Source organism: Salvelinus alpinus, chromosome 16 (assembly GCF_045679555.1).
Source record: "Salvelinus alpinus chromosome 16, SLU_Salpinus.1, whole genome shotgun sequence".
Lineage (NCBI taxonomy): Eukaryota > Metazoa > Chordata > Actinopteri > Salmoniformes > Salmonidae > Salvelinus > Salvelinus alpinus.
In genome coordinates this window covers 37,779,986-37,788,680 of record NC_092101.1, presented here as the reverse complement: position 1 = coordinate 37,788,680, position 8,695 = coordinate 37,779,986, and the positions used below count along the sequence as shown (strand labels likewise).

Sequence of the window (8,695 nt, the reverse complement as noted above, 5' to 3'; positions counted from 1 at the left end):
GCTTGTTGTCATTGCAGGCAATCTCAATGCTGTGCATTACAGGGAAGACATCCTCCTCCCTCATGTGGTACCCTTCCGGCAGGCTCCTCCTGACATGACCCTCCAGCATGACAATGCCACCAGCCATACTGCTCGTTCTGTGCGTGATTTCCTGCAAGACAGGAATGTCAGTGTTCTGCCATGGCCAGCAAAGAGTCCGGATCTCAATCCCATTGAGCACGTCTGGGACCTGTTGGATCAGAGGGTGAGGGCTAGGGCCATTCCCCACAGAAATGTTCGGGAACTTGCAGGTGCCTTGATGGAAGAGTGGGGTAATGTCTTACAGCAAGAACTAGCAAATCTGGTGCACTCCATGAGGAGATGGACTGCAGTACTTAATGCAGCTGGTGGCCACACCAGATACTGACTGTTACTTTTGATTTTGACCCCCACTTTTGTTCAGGAAAACACTATATTCCATTTCTGTTAGTCACATGTCTGTGGAACTTGTTCAGTTTATGTCTCAGTTGTTGACTCTTGTTATGTTCATACAAATATTTACACATGTTAAGTTTGCTGAAAATAAACGCAGTTGACAGTGAGAGGACATTTCTTTTTTTGCTGGGTTTATTATGTCTATTTACAGTGTTGTAACGATGTGCAAGTAGTTAAAGTACAAAATGTAAAATAAATATAAATATGGATTGTATTGTATTTACAATGGTGTTTGTTCTTCACTGGTTGCCATTTTCTTGTGGCAACAGGTCAACAATATTGGTGCTGTGATGCACGCTGTGGTATGGCAGTTTATCAAAATTGGGTTTGTTTTCTAATTCTTTGTGGATCTGTGTAATCTGAGGGAAATATGTGTCTCTAATATGGTCATACATTTGGCAGAAGGTCAGAAAGTGCAGCTCAGTTTCCACCTAATTTTGTGTCTTCTCTTGAGAGCCAGGCCATTTTGATGGTTATTTTTATTCTCCTTTTACAAGAATGGAAGTTCATGTGAAAAGGGTGTGGCAATTGAATGCAAGCTTCACAAACAAATGAATATAAAAAAAGTTAATTTTCTATAAACAACTCTATATGTAATATTGTTTACATATAATGTTTGACAGTCTAAATGTTTCATAAAAAAACAGATATTAACCAACAAGATAAGATCCAGCACAGCTGATTTTAATATTAAATCTTCAACTTCACATATACAAATGTTCAAAAGGCATATTATTTGTGGAACTACCTATCGAACACTTAATTCACTTCTCTCTGAATTTGCCATTCAGTTCCAGTAGGAGCTGATTTTCTAAGTTAATTGAGTCTATCCTGGCTCGCTTTGCAGTGAATAGTCCAGCACAGCTAAAAAGACGCTCACAGGCGGCAGATGCAGGCAGGCCTGTGTTGAGTTTGAGGGACAACTTCTTTATGTACAGAAACAAAATGTGGTAAACAATTTTGTCCGATGGACGAGCAAGATACCCATCCAGCTCCCCTGTACATTCTGACCGTTTGGTTGTCAGTGATGAGAAGAAATCCTCTTCATCAGATGAATGCTGCCTTAGATGCTCAGTCTCGTCCTGTGTGATTGTGTCAAGCTGATTCTTCAGGTATGCCAAACCTGTACATTGGAAACAACACAACATTCACATATTCAGTGTTTCAGCAAACTCTGTTGTATGTGGCTGGCAACACAATCATAGTATTGGCATTGCAGTAGCTCGAACACAGACTTCCACTTGGTATTCTCAGATACTGAGATTGATTTGAGTTGTTCAAATACATTCAGACCTAACAAATTCTCTAACGTTGAGGTGAGTCCATGTCTGGCTGTACCCAAACATAATTACATGCAAAGGTTATTATCCAGCACCTGTAACGCAACTTAAATAATGAAAAACATAAGAAAAAAACAATTAAAGAAAAGACCAAAATATATCATCATATGGACAATGAGGTTAAAACCATTTGGAGTAAAGAAATCATACCGGCTGTGATGAAATCAGCTTTGTCAGTCCAAAACGTCTTGAACTTTGGCAGAAGGATTGCAGTAGCAATAAGCTGTTTCTCCAAAGAGCTTTTGGAGACCGTTCTGAACGGCTCTGATAAGTGGTAGGGACATTTGGCAAGATGCTTCCAGCCTTTTAAGTTTTGTTTTGGCTATTATTCGAAACTCAGTGATCCAACCAGATATAGATAGGTAATAAGCAAGCCAAAAAAAGATAATGCACATACCTAAAAATTCCAGGTCTCAAAATTATTTATTTATTTTATCTTCACAAGTTCATTCATTTCACTTTTAGCTATCCCCAACAACTTACATTATGGGGATGGTTAGCTACTAGCCACCATAATGTCAATGCGGTAGTAGCCCGCACTACAGCTTATAGTTCCTTCAGCTGTGTAAAGAAGTTGGTCAGGGTTAGCTTCTAGCTAGCTAGCTAGCAACAGGATGAGCTAGCTAACGTTAGCATTATGCTACAGATTGAATGAAACTGTCTAGTAGCATTACTTTGTTAGCTACATTACATAGCCTACACAACAAACACCATTCATGGCGATACAATATATTTATAACTTTACTTTTCGTACCATTACATGTTTCCTCAAGTTTTACGCAGATTTTTTGTAGGCAGCCACCTCCACCATCTTTGGTAAGCAGAGCTTACATTCCATAATTACACTATCTCCTCTTCTCTGCTTGAAGCTGAAGTGTTGAGATGCGGCCAGGGATTTCCTTCCTTATGGTATTCAGAAGACCCAGCCACTGTCTCTGTCTCTGTGTATGTCTGTATTGTTTCCTGAACCTGCTCAATCTCATTAGGCTCCATTTATTTTTCAAGTTGATGAGGAAACCTTTTTTTTTCATGGCATGTTGTAGCTACCTTTTTTTACTGTTAGAAAATCCTGCTACCGATCATCATTTGGTTTGCATACACAGCTGTGATTGGGCCGTTTTGTCGAGATGCGTGAAATTTAATTGTATTGGTCCACCTGGTCATGTTACTTGTCACTGACAAATAAGTGAACGGTTTTAGCTGCTACAAAAGGCGCAAATGTTATGTGCTTGCCATGATGATGGTCCCTGGTCGAATTCAGGCTGTATCATATCCGGCCGTGATTGGAAGTCCCATAGGGCGGCGCACAATTGGCCCAGTGTCGTCCGGGCCGTCATTGTAAATAAGAATTTGTTCTTGACTGACTTGCCTAGTTAAATAAAGGTTACGCAAGCACGCACACACACACACACACACTGACCAAAATGTTATTTTGTTGGCATTTACATATGTCCCCATTACCAGTAAAACATAAACAAAACCTATTTCTTTCACTTACTTGCTGTGCTGTTTCGTTGTTCATTTATTCAGTCGTTTCATTCTCTTTCTATGGAACACCATTTGCGACTTGCGTGTCAAAAAAGATACACGTTAAATAACACTATTTGACGTGTCAAATAAGCTTGTTGACGAATCAGGACCTGAATAGGACTGAACGTCACATAATAATGTAACGCGTTCTTTAATTTTTTACGTAGATATTACACATTGATTACACTCGTATTTCATATGTCCCAACGATTCATCCATACGTATGCTATGATGCTGGTAAAATTGTCTCGCACACCTACAGTGCTGGTCATAAAAAAAACCTAGCTAGCTCATGGATGTAAACAATGTTCTTCCCCAAAAACATAGCAAAACGTCATAATCTGTTTCAGTTGCTATAGTTAGCTAGCTAACTATATAGCTAGGTGTCATCATCTAAAATAACCCTAATATATAATACAGTTCTTATTTGATTAATGCTAGTCTGACCCATCTATGTGAAATTAGCCACAATGAGGATTAGCCACAATAGTGGACTTTGCGGTTAGTCTTCAAAATAAAAGTGTGGCATAATTCCACTATTTGTATTTATTTGCATCACTGTCAATGACATACTTTTATTTTGAAGGCAAACCGCAAATTCCACTATTGTGCCTAATCCTTATTGTGGCTAGCTTCACAACACATAACCCGGTCCGGTCAAGCCTCACTAGCCAGATGAAGCTAGCTGGCTGCTTATAATGTTATCTTTGGGCAACAGGGTTAATTAGCTTGCTAGCTATTTATTTTCATGAACTGAAGTTCAATTTCAAAAGGCAAACAACAAGAGGCAATCTAGCTAGTATTTACTCACAAGGATTCCTAAATCATTGCTAAAAATAATAAAAATGACTGCAGTTTCTACTGGTCATTGTTTTCAGGCTGGTTGTATTGGTGCTAGCTAGGTACCAAGCTAAAGCTAGCTACCCCAGAAGTTGCGGTCGAACAAATTATGCTTTATTACCAACACGGTATTGTAAACACATCTTTCTTGGCCGGTGTATGCTTGTTTGCAGACTTTTTTGTACAGCTTTGACAGTGGTATTTTATCTTTTTTGACACGCAAAGACCCAAATGGTGTTCCATTGTATGTATGTTGTGAAGCTAATAGCAGTGACACTATTACTGTGTAACTCTGGTAGGGCAACATCTGAAAAATGTGTGTACCGGTGCTCGACCAGCCGGCGAAAGCAAACATCACCCACGACAGAGAACGGTTGATTGTCAAGGGCAATGCATTCCATTATCTTGGCTTTAATGGATTTCACCTTTGAGTTGTCTCGCTGAAATTTTCTCACTCTGACTGCTCAACTTGTTAACTGCTCGATCCACACAGTAGACATTGTGGGCGTCATTACGTCATGTACCTATGTTATATAGGTATGCACGGTAGCTTTGACATTGGTTTTCAACATCGGAGTTAAACTAGACATCGGGCCGATACCAATGTTGGCATTCTTAGCTAATATCGGCCGATTCCAATATGTTCACCAATGTATTGTGAAGCCCTAGTTTGTTTGTCAATTAGGGTGTGCAGGGTGAATATATGGTCTGTCGTACAGTAATTTGGTAAAAAGCCAATTTGACATTTGCTCAGTACATTGTTTTCAATAAGGAAATGAACAATTCTGCTGTTAATGATAATGCAGAGGATTTTCCCAAGGTTGCTGTTGACGCATATCCCACGGTAGTTATTGGGGTCAAATCTGTCTCCACTTTTGTGGATTGGGGTGATCAGTCCTTGGTTCCAAATATTGGGTAAGATGCCAGAGCTAAGGATGATGTTAAAGAGTTCAAGTATAGCCAATTGGAATTTGTTGTCTGTATCATTTCATTGAGGATACCATCAACACCAGAGGCCTTTTTGGGTTGGACGGTTTGTATTTTGTCCTGTAGTTCATTCAATGTAATTTGAGAATCTGGTAGTGTTTAATAGTTGATTCTAAGATTTGTATTTGATCATGTACAGTGGGGAGAACAAGTATTTGATACACTGCCGATTTTGCAGGTTTTCCTACTTACAAAGCATGTAGAGGTCTGTAATTTTTATCATAGGTACACTTCAACTGTGAGAGACGGAATCCAGAAAATCACATTGTATGATTTTTAAGTAATTAATTTGCATTATATTACATGACATAAGTATTTGATACATCAGAAAAGCAGAACTTAATATTTGGTACAGAAACCTTTGTTTGCAATTACAGAGATCATACGTTTCCTGTAGTTCTTGACCAGGTTTGCACACACTGCAGCAGGGATTTTGGCCCACTCCTCCATACAGACCTTCTCCAGATCCTTCAGGTTTCTCGGCTGTCTACGGACTTTCAGCTCCCTCCAAAGATTTTCTATTGGGTTCAGGTCTGGAGACTGGCTAGGCCACTACAGGACCTTGAGATGCTTCTTACGGAGTCACTCCTTAGTTGCCCTGGCTGTGTGTTTCGGGTCGTTGTCATGCTGGAAGACCCAGCCAGGACCCATCTTCAATACTCTTACTGAGGGAAGGAGGATGCTGGCCAAGATCTCGCGATACATGGCCCCATCCATCCTCCCCTCAATACGGTGCAGTCGTCCTGTCCCCTTTGCAGAAAAGCATCCCCAAAGAATGATGTTTCCACCTCCATGCTTCACGGTTGGGATGGTGTTCTTGGGGTTGTACTCATCCTTCTTCTTCCTCCAAACACGGCGAGTGGAGTTTAGACCAAAAATCTATATTTTTGTCTCATCAGACCACATGACCTTCTCCCATTTCTCCTCTGGATCATCCAGATGGTCATTGGCAAACTTCAGACGGGCCTGGACATGCGCTGGCTTGAGCAGGGGGACCTTGCGTGCGCTGCAGGATTTTAATCCATGACGGCGTAGTGTGTTACTATGGTTTTCTTTGAGACTGTGGTCCCAGCTATCTTCAGGTCATTGACCAGGTCCTGCCGTGTAGTTCTGGGCTGATCCCTCACCTTCCTCATGATCATTGATGCCCCACAAGGTGAGATCTTGCATGGAGCCCCAGACCGAGGGTGATTGACCGTCATCTTGAACTTCTTCCATCTTCTAATAAGTGCGCCAACAGTTGTTGCCTTCTCACCAAGCTGCTTGCCTATTGTCCTGTAGCCCATCCCAGCCTTGTGCGGGTCTACAATTTTATCCCTGATGTCCTTACACAGCTCTCTGGTCTTGGCCATTGTGGAGAGGTTGGAGTCTGTTTGATTGAGTGTGTGGACAGGTGTCTTTTATACAGGTAACGAGTTCAAACAGGTGCAGTTAATACAGGTAATGAGTGGAGAACAGGAGGGCTTCTTAAAGAAAAACTAACAGGTCTGTGAGAGACGGAATTCTTACTGGTTGGTAGGTGATCAAATACTTATGTCATGCAATAAAATGCAAATTAATTACTTAAAAATCATACAATGTGATTTTCTGGATTTTTGTTTTAGATTCCGTCTCTCACAGTTGAAGTGTACCTATGTTACAGACCTCTACATGCTTTGTAAGTAGGAAAACCTGCAAAATCGGCAGTTCTCCCCACTGTATATGTTTTTTTGCTGTTTGTTCTTTGTTATAGGGCCAAAAAGATTGGAAAAGTGGTTTATCCATACATCTCCACTTTGGATAGATAACTCTTTGTTGTTGTTTGTTTATTGTTTTCCAATTTTCCCAGAAGTGGTAAGTCTATGAATTCTTCAATTACATTGAGACGATTTCTAACATTCTGTTCCTTCTTTTTCCGTAGTGTATTTCTGTATTGTTTTAGTGATTCACTATAGTGAAGGCGTAGGCTCAGGTTTTCTGGGTCTCTATGTTTTTGGTTGGATAGGTTTCTCAATTTCTTGTCGGTTTTTGCATTCTTCATCAAACTATTTTTCATTGTTGTTCAATTTCTTCGGTTTTCTGTTTGAATTTTTTGATTTAATAGGGAAGCTGAGAGGTCAAATATACTGTTAAGATTTTCTATTGCCAAGTTTACACCTATTACAGTGGAACGTTTTGTCCAGGAAGTTGTCTAAAAGGGATTGAATATTGGTGTTGCTTAATTGTTTTTTGGTAGGTTTCCACACTACATTCCTTCCAACTATAGCATTTCTTAATATTATTTAGTTCCTTTGGCTTTGATGCCTCATGATCTGATAGGGGTGTCAGTGGGCTGACTGAACGCTCTGAGAGACTCTGGGTTGTGGTCAGTGATAAAGTAGTCTACAGTACTATTGCCAAGAGATAAGCTATACCTACCATAGGAGTACCCTCGAAGCCTACCATTGAATATGTACATACCCAGCGTGCGACAGAACTGCAGGAGTTGTGACCCATTTTTGTTGGTTATGTTGTCGTACTTTCTTTCTCACTCGCTCGCTCCCTCGTCTCTCTTTCCCTCATCTCCTTTCTCTCTCTCTTGTGCACACTCACTCTCTTTCCCTCTCTCTCCATCTCGCTCTCTGATAACTGTCCTATAAAAGAATTAGCTGTCAATAGTGTAACCGACGACAACCATAACTGTTGGCAGGAGATGTTGAGGGTCAGTAGAGATCCATGGTGGGAGACAGAAAGAGACAACACAGGAAGTACATGGAGACAACACGGGAAGTACATGGAGACAACACGGGAAGTACATGGAGACAACACAGGAAGTACATGGAGACAACACGGGAAGTACATGGAGACAACACGGGAAGTACATGGAGAAAACACGGGAAGTAGACATCACTGTCATGGGTCAGTGGAAGGAGGAGTGGAGGTTAGCAAGCTCTGAGAGAGCAGAGGGAGATAGAAAGACAGGTTGAGGAGAGAATGAGACAGATGGAGAAAAGCAACAAGATGTTGGATAATATTTATTTTATGTTCTTAACAATTCCCTCCTGTTTTTATTCCACTCTTTTAATCCTAAGAGGGTATATCTCTCTCTACCCCTTCCCTCTCTCTGAGGGTCATTTGCCTGTGTAGATGAGATTATGGCCTATAATGGAGGAGGTGTGGACTGCTGAGACAGGGAGAAATGGCCCACCGCGCAGATAGGAGATTTGATGGTTAGTCGATACCACCGCTCTGCTCCCCCCTCCGAGAGAGAGAGGGGGGGGTGTAGTGAGGGAGATGGAGAAAGACAGATGAGAGAGGGTGTTAGAGAATGAGGGAGAGAGAGACCAGGTAGAAAGAGAGGGGGAGAAGCGATAGAGACAGGAGAGAGAGCGAGAGAGAAAGAGAGCATGGAGAAGGACTGTGGAAATGGGTGCGTACGGACCGTGATATTATGAAGGAAATGCATTATTTTGTGAAGATTACCTGTGATGCTTTTACGTATTATAGAATCGTTTTAGCATGCGCTAACCTTGAACATCCTTATACGGATGGTGGCTATCAGTTGC

The 8,695-nt window shown here is 41.1% G+C and overlaps 1 long non-coding RNA gene across 2 annotated transcripts; it reads right to left on the bottom strand.

Moving 5' to 3' along the window:
• Positions 1 to 1,137: 1,137 nt before the first annotated feature.
• Positions 1,138 to 3,798, bottom strand: LOC139541451 (uncharacterized). 2 transcript variants are annotated; one of them, XR_011668349.1, is made up of 3 exons: positions 3,313 to 3,798; positions 2,569 to 3,183; positions 1,138 to 1,597 (listed from the first exon to the last, which is right to left on the bottom strand). It is a non-coding gene; the product is annotated as an uncharacterized lncRNA (long non-coding RNA). The 2 variants fall into 2 exon arrangements; XR_011668350.1 differs by lacking the exon at positions 2,569 to 3,183.
• Positions 3,799 to 8,695: the final 4,897 nt, after the last annotated feature.